The sequence below is a fragment of the Ylistrum balloti genome, unplaced genomic scaffold, assembly GCF_031769215.1.
Source record: "Ylistrum balloti isolate Yb309-2 unplaced genomic scaffold, AGI_CSIRO_Ybal_v1 Utg370058, whole genome shotgun sequence".
NCBI lineage: Eukaryota > Metazoa > Mollusca > Bivalvia > Pectinida > Pectinidae > Ylistrum > Ylistrum balloti.
The window spans coordinates 292,441-310,054 of record NW_026782107.1 but is presented as its reverse complement, the minus strand read 5'-3'; positions in this window follow the sequence as shown (position 1 = coordinate 310,054).

The following is a 17,614-nucleotide window of genomic DNA, read 5'->3' as shown; positions in this document are numbered from 1 at the left end:
CTGCTTCTTTTGAAGTATAAGACGGTATCAAAAGGCTTACTCCGGGGTCTGTTTAGATCTTGTTCTGTAAAATGTATTAAAGGAAATTAGGACACCCAACCCGTGGGCGAAAATTCGAGGAAATGACAAAACTGCGAAAACGTATATTCAATATTAAGTATTTTGACGATCTGTCTTTATTATAGTCCTTAGTTCAACGGTGGTATATCCTCTGTTAATAGGTTGGGATAAGCAGTTTGTTAGTTAATATGGGAACCCGCGTCGTTATCGTAATTGCAGGCAACATAGACTTGAAGATCTTCTTCTCTAGAACGGTGATGGCAGAGATGAAGTAAGTAAAATAGAGGTCAGTCAGTACATACACAAACGAGGTCTGGTAATGCCCAGTTGTCATGTGTAACTATGATTGCAACACAGAAAATTGTAGATAAGTTTTAGAAGTATCGGTCTGTAAGTGGTATTGTTAATCACTGACAGATGCAATTATTTCTGCAATAACGTGCATGCTTCTTGATATAGCAACAATGCATTATTAGCGTCACATTGTTATGTAAGGGGACATAAGTAACATTGTGACACATTGTGTACACGACGGTTCTAGCTGACGAGGCACTTACTTCAAAAACGTATGAAACAGATACAGCATATTACATTAGCTAAGTTAGAGTTAAGTATTCTTAAAATGCCTTCATTAGGGACTTAACACCGGTTCGCTATTATAACGCGCTACTGAACGAGTTTTTCAGGGTTTTCGATAAGGCTGTCGGTGCATAATGTAGAACGCGATTTATATTTTATCAGATTTGTGAGTCAAATAGATTCTTTTGAAATCAAGATCCTTAACAAGTAAAGCACGTATACAACTCCAGCACGCACGAGTTATACCTGGGTTTAAACAGCTCTCTCCACAATATATCGAAGTTTTACGCGTTTGTTAGCTTATCTCCCCTTAGTTTGAAACTTTTGAATCGGACATATATCCAAGAAATCCAAATTGTAAAGAAAAATCATTCCAACATTCTATCTGATGGATGCCTTCTCGGACCCTGAGGGTACAGGTCAATGTCAGTTGACCTCCAAGATGGCCTCCATACCGACTACATGTTGGTATGTAAACAATCCTGGATCGTAACAAGTGACTCTCACGGGACGTGACGTCAGGTCAGTATGGGGCCAGCGCGTGCCACGGATATCAACCGATCTCGTGATCGATAAGGTAATACACTAGCCAGTGCAAGCTATGTAAATAAGCCACCTTGGGCTCATCAGGAGCCGAGAGCGAACGATAAAGGGGCCATAATCTGGGGCTGTAGAGGATGGGAGGGAGATAAAGTGATCGTAACTTGAAACTGCAAATGGTTTATTTGTCTTTTCGGTGATAAAACCTGCATTTATCCGAATTTGTTTAGAAAAGTAAAAAAAACCAAGTAATTACGAACATCTACGCTATTTACAAACACGGACTAAGAACATATATATGTCCACGTTACAAGTCATAAAATTACAATAATTTTTTTAATCATCTGTTTTAGAATATTTTCGTTAATAGAAGAAAAGAAATAAAAGGAGAGAAAGAAGAAGAAGAGGAGGAGAAGAAGGAGGAGGAAGAGGAGGAGGAGAAGGAGGAGGAGGAGGAGGAGAAGGAAGAGGAGGAGAAGGAAGAGGAGGAGAAGAAGGAGGAGAAGGAGGAGGAAGAGGAGGAGGAGGAGAAGAAGGAGGAGGAAGAGGAGGAGGAGAAGGAGGAGGAGGAGAAGGAGGAGGAAGAGGAGGAGAAGAAGGAGGAGAAGGAGGAAGAGGAGGAGGAGGAAGAGGAGGAGAAGAAGGAGGAGAAGGGGGAGGAGGAGAAGAAGGAGGAGAAAGAAGAAGAAGACGAGGAGGAGGAGGAGGAGAAGAAGGAGGAGAAAGAAGAAGAAGACGAGGAGGAGGAGGAGAAGAAGGAGGAGAAGAAGGAGGAGAAAGAAGAAGAAGAGGAGGGGGAGAAGGAGAAGAAGGAGGAGAAGAAGGAGGAGAAGAAGGAGGAAGAGGAGGAGGAGAAGGAGGAGGAAGAGGAGGAGGAAGAAACATAGAGTGACAAATATTTTGACCCTCGCATAAGCAACACCAGCCGCATTAACGTCGTACGGAGAAACGACATCAACGACATGAATAAAGAGGATGAAATGAAAGGAAATGACGACGAGGAAATTTGAGCCGAAGTTAGTCAGCATATAAGATGGCACTGTTGGGGAAGGATACCGCGAAAAGAGTAAAAACGAATTGGACGATTAAGTACAATAATCAGTAGGGGACAGGCATGTCTCTGTAGGTAAATTCAGATATATGTTACACATGGAAAACATTCTGTCGGATCCAGTGGGACATTTAAATAGGAAGTTGTTACAAATTATCTGGCTTGTGTATACCTATTTGTCTGTCTACAAATCACATTTGTTTTGTAATATTAAGAGGAGAAGATTTCATAAGTTGTATGACATGTACATTATCCTTTTTTCCATTTGGATTTATGCTTAAAGTCAAAAGTCACGGATAAGATCGCAATCCCAGAGTAACTGGGTGCAATGAGATAAGCGAGGGTTAAGCACAGTAGAAGACTGAGGACAAGGACAAGGACGAGAACAAGTAGCAAATAGAACCAACAGGACCAAATGAATGTCAAGGTCGAATGGAGCCTGATAAATATCCCACCCGATACCTCGGTGTGGAGGTCAGCAATGATATTGTATTAATATATTCACGAGCTGATCAATGACACGTGATTCTGATGGATATTGACACCGGTAATCAATATCTCTTTGATTTACCACAGTCAAGTTACATTGTATATCTACTGGAAATATGTATCATAAACGAGTTATTGATATACGGCTTACTTTTCGGTGCAGCCTATTTTTGTGACGTCATACAGACTTGTTTTATTGATGTTTATGCTATCATGGTTTAAATACGAGATCAAATGTACATAAACAAAATGTAGTGTGGAAGTAAACGCCGTGATGTAATTATATAACATGGCTCTAAAAGTTATTTCAACAATAAATATCATAACTACGAAATATATGGAAGCTAAATGTAATTATATTTATTACAAATCATATTCATAATTGAGGTTAAATTTCATTGCCAACATTTCTGTTCAGACCTTTAGTTGCTACCTATCTTGTCAAACAAAACCCTATCTATTTAGTTCCTTGTCGTGTCGAATAGTTTTCCCAGTTAAACTGCATATTTCATTGCGCTAAAACGATCACTTCGTTTTACCAACCTACTTCTCTACTTTTTATCTCGTTTATCCGAATAGTTGAACTTGCTAATCCGAACACTTCACAGCGTTTACCCAAACACTTGATACTTGCTATCTCAAAACTTCATTTCGTTTATCCGAACACCTATTCTCGTTAACCTGAATAGCTGGACACTTCATATCGTTTACCTGAGCATTTGATCTCGTTTATCCGAACACCTCATCACGTAAACATGAATAGCTGGACACTTCATATCGTTTATCCGAACATCTCATCTCGTTAACCTGAATAGCTGGACACTTCATATCGTTTATCCGAACACCTCATCTCGTTAACCTGAATAGCTGGACACTTCATATCGTTTACCTGAGCATTTGATCTCGTTTATTCGAACACCTCATATCGTTAACCTGAATAGCTGGACACTTCATATCGTTTATCCATACACCTCATCTCGTTAACCTGAAGAGCTGGACACTTCATATCGTTTACCTGAGCATTTGATCTCGTTTATCCGAACCTTCACTGGTGGCGAGCGTACATTTCTTTTCCTTTCCTGTTCTTTCTTTTCCAGTTCTTTATCTATACGTATTCTATTTATGTTATCGCTGTCATGTACTTGGTATCACGTATTATTACAGCGATAAGTTGTGATAACTTGTGCCAAATCCGATTGTAATTGTACAGTGAAATATGTTTGAATCTAAATGAAGCGTACGGAGAGCTACCACTGTTAATACTTAGAGTATCTGTTGATTATACGGCTGTTAATCAAACACACATTATTTTTCATATGACTTTAACTTGGAATCAGATTATTTTAGTGATGTAATGACCCAGAGAATTTTTGACAGTGTAACTCTTTTTTCACGTTACGTCGGTACAGTGCTTACCTGGCAAATAACATTTGGAATCAGGGTTAATATTGACCCTTAAAGACGTTCCCTTATTTGGAATCAGGGTTAATATTACCCCTTTAAAATGATTCCATATTTGGAATCAGGGTTAATATTACCCCTTTAAGATGATTCCATATTTGGAATCAGGGTTAATGTTGACCCTTTAAGATGATTCCATATCTGACATCAGGGTAAACATAGACCCTTAAAGACGTTCTCTCATTTGGAATCAGGGTTAATAATACCCCTTTAAGGTGATTCCATATTTGGAATCAGGGTTAATATTGCCCCTCAAAGATGTTTCCATATTTGGAATCAGGGTTAATATTGCCCGTTTAAGATGTTTCCATATTTGGTTTTCACTATTTGTATAAAGTTAACCTCTTTATTTGTAGTACAAAAAGTATTTTGAACAGACAATGTATGATAGTTGATGACGTCACGATTGGTATGACGTCATAGTACTTCTTGCATAGCAACTCAGTTGGGGGTTGGTTGCAGCGAATGATACTGAAGGCGGATTAGGATTCGCCTTGCTCCCATAACTGTACAAATAATTGTATAAGGGACGTGATGTGAACTTGAATTTTCGTCAGAGATTTCATTGGGGGGATTTTACACCACAACAGCGGGACAAGAACCATCGGGGCAAGATTCGTTGGAAACAACCAGAAAGAGATAGGTATGGTTTTATACTTTATAGCAGTTGTCTTGTTTTGTTGTTATATCGTCACCGTTAGCGGATCCTATAATGTATCTGTTCTGTTCGTATGCTGAGATCAAGTAAACATTAATATTCTACAAAAATATTTATGATATTAATAATCTCATATTCGATGGTGCATTTTCCATTTTATTATGAGTAGGTGTTTCTTGTGAAAATAATCTTCAACTTGGCATGAAAAAATGGTTTGAAATAGGAGTTATTTTATGATTCTGTAGCAGAACATACAGAAAACCGGTAGCCAGGAATTCGAACTAGGAGCCTCCGAATCCATCCGTCAATTTCGATTAATTTGATTCGTTGTTCTCCAAGTTGTCTTTACCGAGATTTAGAAATCGTTTTGTTCATATAGAAAGACAGTTCAACAAAGCCGGACAAAATACAAGGTTTATAAAATACTTAATATTATATTAAACACTAGTATTGTAATATCAAAAATATTGATATTTATTTACCGTTAAATTATTGTTATTTATTTACCGTTAAGTTATTGATATTCTGTACCGGGATATTTATTTACTGTTAAGTTAATGATATTCTGTACCAGGATATTTATTTACCGTAAAGTTATTGATATTCTGTACCGGGATATTTATTTACTGTTAAGTTATTGATATTCTGTACCGGGATATTTATTTACTGTTAAGTTATTGATATTCTGTACCATGGATATTCATTTACCGTTAAGTTATTGATATTCTGTACCGGGATATTTATTTACTGTTAAGTTATTGATATTCTGTAGCGGAGATATTCATTTACCGTTAAGTTATTGATATTCTGTACCGGGATATTTATTTACTGTTAAGTTATTGATATTCCCTACCAGGATATTTATTTACCGTTAAGTTATTGATATTCTGTACCAGGATATTTATTTACCGTTAAGTTATTGATATTCTGTACCGGGATATTTATTTACCGTTAAGTTATTGATATGCTGTACCGGGATATTTATTTACTGTTAAGTTATTGATATTCTGTACAGGGATATTTATTTACCGTTAAGTTATTGATATGCTGTACCGGGATATTTATTTACCGTTAAGTTATTGATATGCTGTACCGGGATATTTATTTACTGTTAAGTTATTGATATTCTGTACAGGGATATTTATTTACCGTTAAGTTATTGATGTTCTGTACCGGGTTATTTATTTACTGTTAAGTTATTGATGTTCTGTACCGGGATATTTATCTACCGTTAAGTTATTGATATTCTGTACCGGAGATATTTATTTACCGTTAAGTTATTGATATTCTGTACCGGAGATATTTATTTACCGTTAAGTTATTGATATTCTGTACCGGGATATTTATTTACTGTTAAGTTAGTGATATTCTGTACCGGGATATTTATTTACTGTTAAGTTAGCGATATTCTGTACGGGGATATTTATTTACCGTTAAGTTATTGATATTCTATACCGGGATATTTATCTACTGTTAAGTTATTGATGTTCTGTACCGGGATATTTATTTACTGTTAAGTTAGCGATATTCTGTACGGCGATATTTATTTACTGTTAAGTTAGCGATATTCTATACCGGGATATTTATTTAACGTTGTTAATTGATATTTGAAGATAAAATTTTATCACTATGCCTGTTTTATCAGTTCCTTTGCTCATTTGACGTCACGTTTGCGCTATCTGTGATAAACAGATTACAGTACCTGAGGGAAGGCAGATTTTTCTAGCTATGTCGACAATAGGCAGAATTTTTAATCTGTTATACAAACACATCATGCAACGTATTAATCGACCTTGTTCAATTATTGACGTTTTCAATATCTACCTGTTTTCCAGTGTAGATAAGTGTCGTAATCTCGTGCACGCACTGAATGAATAAATATCTGAATGCCAGACTTCGCTACGACATTGGACCAAGGAGACCATTATGCTGTCAGGGGTTTGATGGCGTAAAAGTTAAACATCACGAAGGCGGAGAAATAAGATGAAACGATTCCTGTCGACCATTTTGTGTCTGTCTGTGTATCTTGCGCACGTAACAGTTGAAAAAAAAAGCCAGTAGTTTTACTTTCGTGAACGCTTGTCTCGTTCTCGTACATATCAAAGTATCAGTTTTGCAGACGTTAAAATCAACAAACATCCAGATAGGGAAATACAAGATATATGTAATATCTGTTTTTGACGTCATTTTCGAAATTTGACACACAAGTCTGTACAAATAGACTACAGAGCAACATTGTTTCATGATTTTCTGCGCATCACGAACACAACAAACAAGAAATGTTCATCGTCATAGTTACCTCTTTTTTTCCTATTTCACTATGTTCTGGATTCATACTGAATTACACTTACTATGCCCATGGGCATTTGGCACGAATTTCCAAACAGCGACCTATATATATATGTGTGGCAGCCGAATACGTTACTGGTATTCTGAAAATATATACTCTGCTTTACATAATATCTATATACATTTGTATCATTCTAGTCATTCTAGTTTTAACATATTTGATTTTTTGTAAAAATAAAAAAATATATACAAATCACAAGAATAATTTAAGCGTCCTTTCCTTAAAATTTGATGGGACACACACACCACCATCACCCAAACACACTCAAACACACTCAAACACACGCAAACATATTGAAGAAGGCTCATATTATTGTTTTCAAAATTGATTGTATAGCACCAGAATTACTGTTTCGCTAAGAACAAAATTGTTATTTCCTTGAATGACAGTAGTGTTATACCACAGACTCGGAATAACACGAAGATACTAGAAATCGATTATCAATATATCGCCATCTGGTGCCACACCACTTGTAGGGGACTACCGTCTGTTTAATATTGCGGTATGTAGGTAAGCTTAGCTATATTTATACTAGATACACAACTACACCTCAATTACTCCAACCGGTGTGCGTGGTGTGTATTGATAATTATCGATCACACACAATAAACACTACGCATGCGCGAGTCGATTTCAACCGCTGCTTGCTGCTGAATCTGACATGGTGTTTGGTAAGCGCATGCTCGAGTCAGTGAAGATTACTCTCCTTGTAGTAAGATCGCATGCCTGCAGTTAATGTTTGTATGGTGGACTGTCGTGATCCAGGGCTGTTTTAAGGAACACTGGACGTGTAACGATGACATTAGTTTGAGGTAAGGTTCTGGGTATTGTTTAGTGATGTGTGAATGACGGTGCCGTGTCCACCAGGAACAGAAGCAGGCTATCACGATCTAGTATGTTTATCTGACCAGTTTGTGGCCTTTTCATTGACGTTTTGACCTGTTGTTAGTTTATGTGTTAATATCACGATCACAGTAGATTCTATGTGATCTGTTGTGTTATATTAAGAGTAATTACAGGAATCTGAAGGTGATAGACGTCCTGGACAAACAAATAACGTTACCTCCACTCTTATCTTCATGTTGTTTAACGATAGTTATAAGGGAATCAGTTTTAAAATACAACATAGAATGTAGATCAGCTTCCCCTATAACCTAAATGTTTCCGAATGGTCTTTCGTTTCTAGATAATTACCAATTTTACTCTCGTTCACAGAACAGTTCTTTCTTCGTGGATTTTTCTTAAGATTGTTACCTGTTTGGTTTGTGTCTTGTGATACTATCGAATGGTTTCTTATTCATAACATGTTGTCATTTAGAATTTGACTGCTGGGATATTACCAACCTTTAGTTTCTAGAGTATTGTCTGTCTTTATTCCGGCCTAAAAATAGAACGGTTTCTTGTAAATCACTTTTATTTCCAATTACTCCTTGTTATGTTTCATCAAATATTCACCTACTTGTAGAAAGGTTATTATCATGCTTAAAAAAGTAATGATAAAAAACCTTTAATTTGATTTAAAACAATTACGTTTACCAACTTTTAATAATCACTCTTGTTGGCCCGGATGGATGTGCGCGAGGGGTCTTACTGTGAAAACCGGAGTAAAACACATGTAGTCGGGCAGGGGACCCAATAACTTTTCACGTCTATTCCGGGAATCGAACCCCGGACGGCTAGGTGAAAGGGGAGTGCGTTACCACGGCCCCACCCTACCACCAACGTCATGTTTACACCGTTCCTCCAGTCTCCAGTAGTAGCATCAGCAAGTTAACCAACCTGTTGGAAAATGTCTTTCACTAAAAAAACAGACACCGGGATGGGCGTAAACCTACCAACAGCATAACCTTGGTGTGTGAGTGTCAGGTTGTTAAAAAAACTACCTAAACAAGTTTTTAATATATCATTTTGGTAGTGATGATGCCGCAGAATTAAACACCGAAGAACCAGGACCCGAGTATATTTACTTTGGTTAGGAGACAACGAAAATGAAAAATTCAAGAAATACATAACATATGTGGATGTTTATGTTGATGTATTGGTTCTTCAGACGACGGCATTCTCCACTCCTCAAACAATTTAACTACTATCCAAAATTTCAATAATTCTAAAATTACACTAAATGTATGTTTTGTACTAAAGTCACTAATTGACTAGAATTTAACAATGAAGTAACGTAAAATGACATTTGAAAATTGATTTTATGGTAATAATGAGCCAATAACTGGTCCTGGAAAACGATCTTGAAATGGTCAATCCTAGGCTGTCCTGGAAAGTATTTCTTATGGCAGCAAGTAATCTGAACATTGTCCAGAGACAGAAGACCCTTATAACTGGTGACCGTAAAATGATCTGTACCCATTCGTTATTTAATAGATCTAAGCCAATCACAAACAGTAAGCATTTATTGCGACCGTTAAAGAGACGTCTTTCAAATGATCTCGGTTCGACAGAAGTTAATTAAAACTGTTATAAGCCTCAACGAAACCATTAAATTTTGATCAACATTTCCACATGAATTGTTCAAAGAGAATTTCTGCTGACTGTAATTCAACAAAATTTATTATGAAATCATTATTTTCAATTCTTCTAAATTTCTTTACTTTATGGATTCACATCTGTAACTTACTGTCAGATGAATGGATACACATGTGTAGCTTAATGTCAGACGAATTGATACACATGTGTAACTTAATGTCAGACGAATGAATACACATGTGTAACTTAATGTCAGACGAATGAATACACATGTGTAACTTAATGCCAGACGTATTGATACACATGTGTAACTTAATGTCAGACGAATGAATACACATGTGTAATTTATTGTCAGACGAATGAATACACATGTGTAACTTAATGTCAGACGAATTGATACACATGTGTAACTTATTGTCAGACAAATGAATACACATGTGTAACTTAATGTCAGACGAATGAATACACATGTGTAACTTAATGTCAGACGGATTGATACACATGTGTAACTTAATGTCAGACAAATGAATACACATGTGTAACTTAATGTCAGACGGATTGATACACATGTGTAACTTATTGTCAGACGAAGGAAGACACATGTGTAACTTAATGTCAGAAGATTGGATACACATGTGTACCTTAATGTCAGACGGATGGATACACATGTGTAACTTAATGTTAGACGAATAGATACACATATGTAACTTTATGTGAGACGGAAATGTACAAATATGGCTGAAAGGAGAGAGATGCTTGACGAACCTTTCATATCATATACATTAACTGCCAGTACCTAATGTAGTAAGGTCTGTACACAGGTTTCTTGTGTTTGTAAAGGATTCTTAAGAAAAGCCAGCTTAACAAACTTGTTTGCTTATATTCACGAGCCTGTTACCAGCTACAGTTGTGTTTTATAGTACTACCAGGAGAATGCCTACAGCAAAGTCGAGATATTTTCCAAGGCGCTGGGATTCTCATTTCCAGCTGTAAATTACTAGCTGACTATCTCGAACTGTGCCGAAATTCTCATTACGAGTTCAAAGCTTTCAACAGTTCCAAAATTCTCATTAAGTGTCCAAAGTTTCGAAATTCTCTTTACCAGTTCTAAATTCACAATAGTTCCGAAATTCTCTTTATCAGTCTGAATCTTACACACGTTTTCTTATCAGTTTTAAGCTTACAACAATTCCGAAATTCTCGTAACCAACCTAAAACTTACAACTGATCCAAACTATTCTCCTTACCAACCCAACAAATTTCAATAGGTCCAATATTTTCGTACCTGTGCAAGGTTTGAAACTGTCCCGAAATGTTCATTCTCACCTAAAAGCTTGCAACAGTTCTAAAATTCTCATTACCAGCCGAAAGCATACAACAGTTCCAAGTATTATTCTTCCCAGCTCAAAGCTTACATCAATACAGAATGCCTCTCATTTCCTGCCAAAATCCTTCACCCATTCTTAACTTCCACCTCACTAGCTCAAAGCTTAAATAAGTACCGAAGTTCTCATGCCCATCTGAAGCCGAAAGCTTAACACCAGTTCCGAATGCCTCTCATATTTCCTGCAAAAAGCATACAGCCATTGTTAACTTCCACCTTACCAGCTCAAAATCCCAAAACAGCTTTAACAGTTTTATAATTCTCATTACCAGCTCAAAGCTTGCAACAGTTCCAAAATGTTCATTCCCTGCTATACGCTTACAACAATTGTAAAATTCTCCTTTATTAGGTAAAAACTTAAAACAGAGGTTAAATTCTCCTCACCAGCTCCAATCCCCGGATTGAAGTGAGATTTAATTCCAAACGAATGTTATCTTTCTATGTGCTAACATTAAGTTTATTACTGACGGTAGACACGTGCTATTAATTTTTTTTCAAACAATTTCTATTTGATTGCCATAATTACCAGCAACAGCAATTGGGCACAACGTATGACAGTATTATTTAAGCCCTTTCTCGAAACAAATTACAATTACAGCATTTAGCATATACACACTGCAAAGTAACATTGATCTCCGAAATAAGAAAACAAACTCAATAGTAAATTATAATGTATTACTAGACTTAATTTTTCACTGCATATTTCTAGATATAATTTCTTCAGTTATGTTATTACCGAGAAGCTTAGTGCCTCTTTATGTGTCCCCCTCTTTCTGTCCACACAATTCACAGAATTCTTTACCAAACAAGTATGTAGATTTTCCTTGGGCGTTTCAAATTCTCAAATATACACGCAGCTGGATGTGGAGATTTCTATAAGCTCGGTATTTGTTTTCACATCTTTTGTAACAGGATGGTGTTGGCTGAAGTATGTTTTAATCATATTTCTGCTCTAATGATTTGTGCGGTCTGTTGGAAATCAGGAAATGTCTAGGGATGGTTTGCAGGCCAGAGTCGAATACTTTAGAACAGACTCAGTCTTTATCTATCGTCCACAGAACATTCAGGCAGTGCGTATGAGCAGTAATGTAATATCTCGCAGAAGGGTTTGTCTCCGGCAGTCAAGATATAAATATCTTACAAAGATGTCAAAAGGCCGACATCTCACCATGAATATTTGTTAAACTGACATGTCTACATCATTCAAAATTTTTACAAGAGAAAACTTAAAAAAAATCTGATTGGAATTATTTACTATGAAATAAAACAAAAATAGATGATAGTGGCCTTTCATTTTATTTCAGATGTCACTCGATCTTTGATGAAGACAGGCCTTTTCTCACATTGTTTTTTTGATTGAAAAAGTACTCAAAATGAAAAATAAACTGAAATAAAACAATAATGTTAGTTATTGTGTTAGTTAAAACAGCTTTATCGATTGCGTTACCGAAACGGATCGTGGGCGTCATAATGTTATTCTATCATAGCTCTTTGATATATATATATGTATATATATACGCTGTTTTCTGTGATGGGGTTACCTGTCGTACCTTTGATGTTCACCTAGTGTATCTTTTATATATTCACACGCGAGATCCAACAGATGATGATATTATTTTTTTCATGTTTGCCCTCAGTACATCCGTGATGCTAGCCCAGCATAATTCTTTGATATATAGATGTTGTATTTCTTTGATAGATACTGGCTATGCCTGGTTCAGTATTACCTTTGTAACTCTTAATGTTTACCTGTTGTCCCTGTGGATGTTTAACCACCTTCTTCGATGTTTACATGTTGTACTGTTTTGGAAGGTACTCGCTATGCCTCTATGAGTTCTACCTATACTACCTATACACCTCTTAAATGTTTACCTGTTGTCCCTGTGGATGTTTAACCACCTTGCGTCTTTGATGTTTAACCACCTTGCGTCTTTGATGTTTACATGCTGTACTTGTTTGGGAGGTACCCGTTATGCCTCTTTAAGTTCTATGTATGTACCTCTATAATGTTTACCTGTTTTCCCTGTGGATGTTTAACCACCTTGCGTCTTTGATGTTTACATGATGTACTTGTTTGGGAGGTACCCGTTATGCCTCTTTTAAGTTCTATCTATTTACCTGTTTAATGTTTACCTGTTGGCCCTGTGGATGTTTTCCTGCCTTATGTCTTTAAAGTTAATCCGTAGTACCACTGCGATGATTTCCACCTTATTACCGTGATGTGTATTCACGCTACAGCTTTGATACTGTGCACCTGTATTTTTGCCAAATTTACGTATAAATTGTATCCTTTCTCGCTGTCCTGTTAAGTCGATATCTCGACCTCTATTTCTATCCAATTTCTGTAATTTCCAGATGAAAGAAAATTCATTGCGAATTGTGTAGTAATTTAGGCTAATTAAAGAGAAACCTTCAATTTATACTGTATAACATAATAATCAATAAAATCAATTTTACCTTTAATTCTAAATTCATATCAAGTGCGTCAATGATACCACTATGTATCCCATAATCGGCCCCTTCTGCACTGAATTCACTCATGAAATGTTTCTGTCATTAGTATAATATACCCTCGAGCGTTTTCCATTGGCTAAACAATAATAAATCGATTATGACGTCATAGCATGGACAATGACGTAAATCGCGCAACAAAGAAACTGCCTCCAATTGAGTTTGTCCTCTATGGTTTGGTTGAAAACTTGTAAAACATGGAAACTCGTCCTAAATTTTTAATGTTTGAGAGTCATGAAAACGAAATATCATATAACATGAGAACTCACATATTTATCATACCAGTGAGTACAATGTATGATAATTATATAACATTGTAGAAAAATATGATGGGATATTATTGCATTCAATATACTGACAGTTCAAACTTTTACGAGATGAATTATAGCCAACATCTGCCTGATGTTGTCCTACTTTTTAGACATTTGTGAAACATCAACCATGTAAAATTTTAAATGTGTTGTATGTTAGCTTCTATCATAAAATAGCGACGCTCAGTCTCAAATTTTTTCACCTTTCTTGCTATGTAATTGTTTTGCATGCTTTCTGCCTTACGAATTTTATAGTCCTATCTCAGATGTATTTATTCGCATTTATTGTAAACGTGGATGGTAACGGCATGACAACGGAATCCCAACACTTCAATCCCTGCCCATTTCCATCCTTCCCCGTGTTTTGTAATGGTATTAGGTTGGTGCCTTCCTCGCTGGTCGCTGAATATTTTACACCAAAGTTTGGCTGGAATATCCAACTGTACCACTCTATACAATTACAGGCTGAATCTGACATATGCTCTCTGCGACTAGCGTTGGAATTGATGGCCAAACCTCTTGTCGCACCGATTACCATTATAAGATTTCAAATAAAACCATTTCCCTGTTCAGACGGTGCCTTACGGGAATTTGACTGCAGATGCCATATCTGACAGCTAGCGCGCGCGATGTAACAGCTTTGACTGTGAGTTGTTATAACGTTTAAAGCAGATGACGGTTTATTGTTTGAACGCAGTAGCAACAGATACCTGGCAAACCAACGACTGCTTTTACTACCATAGGAATCACGGAGCCCATGTTTATCTGTAACTACTTGATGGCGGTCTTCTACTGCCATAGTTGTAGTGCCCTGCAGGTACGACATAATAATGGTCCCTGCTGCATCCATGCTGTGATATGTATGACGCGACTAAATTTTAGATCTGATCTTCTATCTTCGTTCTAAACAATTCTTTTGTTTCTAATGTCTCCTTTTACACCGACTCACGTTTTTATTCTTAAATTTAGCATTCGCCCTTTATGAGGAAATCTTTTGGCACTTTTCCTAGCTGAGATATATTTTTAAGAATTGTGCTTACCAATCCCCTCTGAAGCGATCGGCATTATGATAGATTAACGGCTGGTTTGTCTGTTGTCTGTATAATGTAAACGGGTGGGGTGTATTGCTTGAAGCCTGGGGCTGTGTATTTCAGTGTGGTAGCACTATAAAGTCGGCTTCCGTTCCGCATAAACACAAGGAGGCTTAAACGAATCTATCGCAGTCTCCCTCTGATACACATATTCCAAACATACACTTACGTTATCTTCATAAGGAGGCCCTCTTTAATATGATCATATATGTTGCCAGACGCTTAAGAATATGAAGCCACAAACCCTTATCATCGGGTTTTTATACCGTTACGGTAATATGTTTACCAAGGACGGATTGAAGATTTCATTAATCAAGTGTTGCCTATCATCATGATCTAGAATCAATTTTTAAGTGAGTCAAATTGTCTTCTCTAATCTCTTCTCGTTTCAGTCTGTCAAATTTTTGTAATGTTTTTTTCCCTTTAATCAACTTTCTCTCTTCTGTCTTTGCGTCCGTTATGTTCACGTCGCTACTTGCTTTTAGGCTAAACGTTTAGCTCCTGATTTCAGACCTACCTATGAACAATAAAAAAACTTTCAAAGTTTGTATTGTAAATCAAGACACATAAATAATGTATTAAGACTAGGCATACTCACAGTTTTGTTAAATAGTATAAATTTAAATTTTCGTTTCTCAATGCATTGAGCTCTTATTGTCTCCATCGCTGTCATTCTATTTTCTTTTCTCGGTTTATTGAACTTTATTGTCTCTAAAGCTACCAAAACTGTATCCATTTATCAATTAAAGCTTTATCCTTTAGCGACCTTCAGTCCAAAGGTAGTTTGTAAACTTTTTTTCAGAGACTTTAATAACAATGTATTGTTTGGAACACCAAAGGCGTTCATAACCCCACTTAGTGCATTGCTATTGATTCTCGTTAGTTCTCATTCCAACTTACCATCCGTTGCCCTTTCGCGACATATTCTAGGCGCATGCGCGTTCTAGGATGTGTGTTGCATTGGTTTGGCGCAGTGATTTACAATTATTGTAATTCCAGCAACTTCGTCAGCATTCATTTTACAATTCAAATACGTCATTCAAGAATTCTTCTCATTTGATGTCGTAACTAGGCAACCAAATCTTTTATGATTAGATCTGCCGAGATCTAATGATGCAATATGCAAAACATATTAAGATTTATTATTAGATTTAATTGTGTCAACAGAATGTCGTCTGACATTTGACGAGTAATCGATATAAATTTTACAATTTCTTAGCTTGAATTGAAGCTTATTTGACAGTCATTTTGCGAAAATATTTGTTCTCTTACAAATTTGTCTCCAGATAGTCTAGTGCTTGATTTGGCATTTTATTTTGCTGACGATGCCGTATTTTTGATGACTGCATTGTCTAGTTTAGTAAGTGTATTGAAGGTAATATGAACAACTGTCCCTGATTGTATTGCATTTAGCCATTGTCTGCCTCATAAGGTAAGTAATATCAATGTTCCTACGCATCGTGTTGTAGGTCTAATTGTACTTCCCCATGGTAGATTATAATGATTAGCAGAAACATTCATCTCCTTAGGGGATTAATAGAATCTCACTACACCGGAAAAGATTATTAAGTTGACAAAAGAGACGCTTGCTGAGTGATTGCCAACCTAATAATCACCCTGAGGACGGAGAATACCTAATCTTACCATCAAGGGACTGAATTATGACTTTTCGTTTGCTCATGTAGGTTCCTATAATGTAATGTTAACTCAATGCTTGACATTGGTGATTTGGGCGTCAAACCGTTGTCATGGCAATAGAGCCCCTTTCTCTCTCCTATCTCCCCTTCATGGAATCTCGTCCAATTAATACACCTGTCCAGGTTAAACGGACTGAAGATCAAAAAATCATGTTTTCTTGAATAACTAATTGGAAATCTCCTATAGATATTTATCTGCAATACGTTATCACTCCGTCCTCTATATAACTTATTGTATAGTCTTACAAGACATCGTTAAATAAGGTACACAAATGTGTATATATACTTTCACTGTTACGTATGGTTTTTAATTGGGTTTCAATTTAGACGTTACATATATAAAAATATATACCATCCATTCTTTGATGTTTCCTGACGGATCAACTTCTCAACGTATCGATAATGTTAAACGAAATTCAAATATAATGAAAGGTTACTAACACACATGGGGCCTAGATTAGACAATAGCGGAATTCAGATTTGATGCTAATAGAAAACTGAGCGGCAGTAAGTCATAAAAAATAAAGAAGAAAAGTGAAATCAAGTGTTTTAGGTATGGCTTGAGTATAGTTACGAAAGCTCGGTATAGATAGCGCTCACTTCCATTTGATTGTTTGGGGAACTGGTTATCCACTGAAATCTTCCATTCGGATTCTTTTGTCAATTTAGATTACAATTTTCTCCAGTATCAGCCAGCACATTTTCCTTCAGACTACCCAGCAAAGAGGTATATACATTGTCTGTTGAAAATTCCTCTTTGAAATATATTCACTTTCTTTCCTCACAAGATTATCAATTCTCTCCTTTCCTCACTATATGGAGAGAGATGTATCTATTTAAGCCAAGCGGATCTACTTTTTTTTCTACCCGCATACGTTGATAACAGATATTTATAGGTTGTCTGTAATGTCTTGGCTGTGATGGATTCCAAGGATTGGTTAACTTCCACCATTA